The sequence below is a fragment of the Embiotoca jacksoni genome, unplaced genomic scaffold (assembly GCF_022577435.1).
Source record: "Embiotoca jacksoni isolate LCO1_2020_lvr unplaced genomic scaffold, fEmbJac1.0.p SCAF_3, whole genome shotgun sequence".
NCBI lineage: Eukaryota > Metazoa > Chordata > Actinopteri > Embiotocidae > Embiotoca > Embiotoca jacksoni.
The window spans coordinates 888,783-894,246 of NW_027185381.1; the positions used below are offsets into that span (position 1 = coordinate 888,783).

General features: G+C 51.1%; 1 pseudogene; it reads right to left on the minus strand.

Annotated features, from left to right (window-relative positions):
- Window positions 1–331: 331 nt before the first annotated feature.
- On the minus strand, window positions 332–3,570 carry LOC138205888 (uncharacterized; annotated as a pseudogene).
- Between the last annotated feature and the right edge of the window lie 1,894 nt (window positions 3,571–5,464).

The following is a 5,464-nucleotide window of genomic DNA, read 5'->3' on the forward strand; positions in this document are numbered from 1 at the left end:
AGACTCCACTCCTGCATTTCTATTAATGCTTGATCAAAAAGAGTGAACTGGTAAAAATGTCAAACAGTAGACAGAATAACGGAGGATTGTCGGTTTGCGCAGTGGTATAGTTGTAAACAGGAATTCATTAGCTAGGACCGCCTCGGCCGAGGGCGAACCTTCATTGATTGAGGGAGATTAATCCAGGGTGAGAGTTTCGCGGTTTGGGGGAAGGCTTAGTCGAGGATCCACTGCGGCTCCCGGGCCTTGCAGATCCCCAAAAGAAGCCATCCTAAGAAAGTAAGGCTGCCTGCCCTTTGCGCAGGTCGTTGAAGCTGTGGCGGGTGTAAAGTTAGTAGGCTTGGGAAGACCAGCGGCCCATGACCTTGATGAGGTGGTCTGGGACTCCTTTGCTTGACGTGGTGGTGACTGCCCCTATGCGGAAGAAGTGGCCGGAGAAGGAGTCAGGATTAGTCCCGGAGGTGATTAGAACTGCTCTGAAGTGTAAAAGGAACCCGGATCGATTGGCAACTTGGCCTGTTTCGGTGATGAACAGCGGTTCATGGGAGGAAGTTTGCTGCGTTTTCCTGAGCTGAAGATAATGTATGAAGGGGTCGTAGGGGCTCAGATATGAATTTAGTTTAAAGTAAAATATGGGAACTGGGTTGCTGACCTGGTTTGTTTTGCTCCGTTTGAGTGAATAGCCTAAGCAATCTTCAGAGATGGGATAAAGGTCGGATACGCAAGGGTGGAGACTAGGGTTAAACTTGGCTGAAGAAGAAGCGAATTCTGAGCATCGCAAGAAACCGAAGAAAGCAAGTAGAAACATGGATTCCAGAGTGCGCGCCAGGTGGGCGGAAAAGTGGTTAGAACGAAGGGTGGCAATGCAGCGAGAAATAAGATCGGTGGTTAGCGGGAGACGGAGAGGAGTCGGTGTGGGTGTTTGGCGCTGAAGGCCTTTAATAAGTAAAGACGACTGGGAGAGCGTTGCAGCGGAGCCAGTGAGTAACTTTGCAAAGAAGTTGATACCGCTAAGGTAAATCTTAATGGTGGGTATCTCGATGTGGAGAATTGAGTGGACATAGGAGATGAAGCTGCATACGGAGGCCACGTCGAAGGAAGGGAACGGAAGGTTAAACGTGGCGTGGAAGGAGCGGAAAGAGTTCCAGGCCATCCGGTAAGTAGAAAGAGTCCTGGGGGCTAAGCTGCTGATGGTGGCTTGTTGGGAAAAAGAGATGAGTTCTGCAATGGTTGGTTTCAGATGAGTAATGTCGTGTCTGAAAATGGCGGGACGGGTTGGATTCTCCTCCGTGTCTGGAGCTAAGGTTCTGAAGATCTGGAAGGAGAAGCGAGACAAAGAGTCAGCGATGGAGTTATGGTGGCCAGGAACATGTTTAGCTCGGAGAATAAATTGATGAGTGACCGACAGCCAAGTGAGACGGTGTATGAAGGGCATGATCACGGGAGAGTTTGTTCTGCCTTCGCTAATGATGTCGACTACGGCGATATTATCAGAGTGGATGAGTGTAGACCTTTTTGGCCACTCGTGCCCCCAGAGGAGAGCGGTGATGACGACCGCATATATTTTGTGGACTGCTGAAGATGATTGGAGGGAGCCTTGGAGGAAGTTGCGGAATTCGATGGGCCATTCAGCTGAAAACCATCCTCTGCCGTAGTGGCCCCCAAAACTGGTGGAAGGAGCAGCGTCGGTATAGAGCTGAATGTCTTCTGGGTTGGAAAGTTGGTCGTCGTAAAAGAAGGTGATACCGTTCCAGTTGGAGAGGAGGTGCAGCCGCATCTGCATCTCTGTTCTGGAGGGGGTATCCATGGAGACTGGATCAATAAATGAGGGTGTAGATGATGCGAGGGAGAGCAAGTGCGAAATAAAGGAGCGGCCCTGGGGGATGATGCGCAAGGCAAAGTTCAGATGTCCTGAGAGGGAGAGCAGTTGTTGTTTGGTGCAAGAGGGAGTAAGAAGAAAGTTTTGTAGGAGGAGAATGATGCGGTGGAGTTTCTCCGCGGGCAAAGAAGCTTGGAACCGGACAGTGTCGAGAGTAATCCCGACAAACTCCAAGATGTGTGAAGGACCTTCTGTTTTCTCTTCAGAGAGAGGGACGCCAAGCTGAGCGAAGACTGATTTCATGGTCAAGAGACTGTGGGCTGGAGGTGATAAAAGAGGGGTTATAACTAGGAAGTCGTCGAGGAGGTGGACCAGGTGAGGAATTTTGTGGTTGTTGGAGAGAATCCAACACAAGGCTTTTGATAGTGTGTCAAATAATTTAGGGCTGCTCTTGTAGCCGAAAGTGAGTCTCACGGCAAAGTAGTAGGCATCCTTCCAGTGGACGCCGAAGAGGCACCAGAAGTCCAGATGGATGGGGAGGATTTTAAAGGCATTTGTTATGTCGGTTTTAGAAAGCCAGGCGCCTCTGCCGGCAAGTTTGGTGAGGGAAATGACGTGGTTTATGGTGGCATATTTCAGGGAGAAATTTTCGCTTGGGATTAAGCTATTTATGCTCGGAATTTAGCTGCCATGAGGGACTGAGAGGTCGATGATTAAATGTTTTTTACCTGAGTATTTCCTGGTTGCTATGCCTACCGGGCTGATTCTGAAATTTGGGAATGGTGGTTGTGTGAATGGGCCGACCATGAAACACTCTTTTAACTCTGTGGCTAGCAAGGAGTCAACTATGTCGGGGTCCCTCAGGGCAGACTGGAGGTTTTTGCACTGGAGGGGGACTGAGGGAATGGAGATGGTCCCCGGATGGAAGCCGTCGAGGAGACCCGAAATTAGGAAACTGACAAGGCATGGATCTGGATGGTTTTTGAGGGCTTTCTTTAATGCTTGGACATTTATGGGGGTTGATGCGGACATGGGTAGTCATGGTTTTGTTGGATTGTGGGGCATGCTGGGCGGGAATGGCTGCCACCGCAGAAGGAGCAGGTATGGAGGTACCTGCAATGGGACATGTTGCATCTGGCCTTGTTAAATTTTTTGCATATGGTTTTACCCCCTTGGAGCATTGTTGGACGACCTTTCCTATCCAAGCCCTGGGGCGGGGGCATGCTGATGCTGGGCACTGTAAATTTGGGAGTTAGGTATTTGGAAGGAGCACTGCATAATTTGCAGGGGAGAGCTGGACGGGCGGCAAAAATGCGGCAGTAGAGTTCCTGGTCGAGGGTACCCCAGTAAGTGGCCTGGTTGAACTGGAGGAGACGGGCTGCGGCTTCTGAAGCGAATTGGATGTAGTATTGGTAAAAGCCTGCTCCGCCAAAGTGGAGAGCTAGGTCGAGGATTATGGAAAGGTAATTATCTAACTCTGTTCTCCTAGCTGGGTAGGGGGTGCAGAGGACATCTCTATACAAGGAGAAAGCGTACGCGAACTCGAGCGGGGTGAGCTCTTTAGAGCGAGCTGGCGCTAAGGTACTCATGATGATGAGGCTCTCATGGCTATCGATCACCCTAGGTTCAGCGTGTTGGGGGGGGAAAGAAGTAGGGACTGGCATCCCGGTGCCAGGAATCTGCATAGTAGAAGGGTAAACTGCGGCCCTCGTTGTGCTGGGGAAGGTTGCTGGAGGCGCCTGAGGGGGCATAAGGGTTGTAAGTTGGCAGCCCAGTGGTGATGATGGGCACTGTGGATGGATAAGAAAGGGGAAAAGAGGAAAGAAGACCTGGCAACCCGGTGCCAGAGTAGAAGGCAGAAAAAGGGGGGTGTGGAAGAACAGCAGTAGTACAGACTGATGAATCCAAGCCAGAAGGTGGGATGAAATGCTGTGGAAATTGAAGAGAGGAGAAGAGGTGGCATCCCGGTGCTGCTGTGCAAGGATGAGTTTGCCTGGGGAGGTGGAGGGGGATGAGAGGTGGCGCGATGCAAACCTGGCAACCTGGAACTTTATGGGTGGAAGGGCGGGGCTTGGAGGTGCGTGGTGACGTCACTGTCGTTGACGTTACGCCGGTGAGTTTTGGATGGAGGTATGTCTGTGTTTTTAGCCTGATGTGACTTTTGGAAAGTTGTGAGGAGTTGGAACAGTTTTGCTTTGTTGTTGGAGCGGTGGTGAGGTATCCCCTTCTCTTTAAACGCTTTTAGCAGACAGACTACGGTCCGGTCGGAGATCTTGGCCGGTGCGTCTTCGACGGGGGACCTGGCTGGACCGCGGGAGCGGTGGCGGCGGCTTTGAGCGCGGCGCGCTGGGGAGCCGGAGTCATCGGAGACTCGTTCCCGAGTGCTGGGTCTGGGGCGAGCGGAGGAAGAGAGAGGGGACTTACGTTGCCGTTGACTACGTCTGGGGGTGGCAGGTCTCCCTCTGTCACCGGTGAGTGAGTTATTGGAGGACGGCCGTGGATCGGAACCTTCGTACAGAAGGATTGAACGGAGAGAGGGATTCTGGTGGATGCAGCTGGTCGGCTTGTTGGAGATCGGCGGTTTGGCTCCGCTGTGCTGTCTGGGTGTTCCCGGTGGCATTTGGAGAGGGCAGCAGATCGAGGGTTTCCCTTGGGTGTATGGGTGGCCTCTGTGGAGGAAAAACAATCGTCGTCGTTGTCGGACGGGCTGAGGAACAGCAGATCCATGTTTGGTTCAAGGTAAGATCGTTTTATTTTATTTTCTTCTGCGTGGCGTCTGGTTCCGAATGCGGAAAATGCTAGCAGGCCGAGGTTTAGAGTCGGTGGATATTTATAGGAGTGTGGCCGGAAGTGGGGGAGTGGTTGAGGTGTGGTCCTGCTCCTGAAATTCAGCTAAAACTTTATCTCCAATAACAGAGAAGTCCACAGATCGGATATGTAGAAGCAGCAACTTTCTTGTATGTAAGTCTTTACATACAAAACAAAGCACAGATGCTGTGAATAAATGATCACATCAGAAGGAGCCACTGGAATTCACACTCATCAGTTCAAAAGTGTGAAATGTAACTTTCAGAATATCAAAACCAGCTGACAAAGAGATCATTGTGACGTCAGGAAGTGTTCAAGTGGCCCCGTGGACGTTTGGTGGGGTTGAGATAAGGTGACTGGACTCACCGACCGTCAGCACTCCTCGCTCTCCCTTGATCATCAAATAGCTCCTGCAAAGCTTGAGGTGTGATTGGGCTCATTATTCTGCTGCAGCATGTTTCCTTCCTCCTCGTCACCCACGTTGGACCGCTGCTGTGTTTCAGCCGAGGTCGTAGGTCGAGCCTCGTTTCCACTCCTGAGAACTGGTTTAAGTCGCTTCAATGAAATGAGACTGAAAGGTGACCCGAGCACCCTGCAGACCTCTGATTGGTCAGAGATGATTGCCGCTCCGGCGTTGCATCATCATTGCCTGATATGGGACATCCTGCACAAACCTGCCAGTTAAACTACTGTAGCAGCTGGAACTTTCTAATTGTCTGGACGCCTCCGTGAAAGGCAAAGAGCAAAGTATTTTCCAGGCTCTGACTAAATCCTGAAAAGTAGCTGGTGTCAAGAGAAAGCTGTGGAAAAGAAGAAGAGTCATGAAGTTGCTTTTCT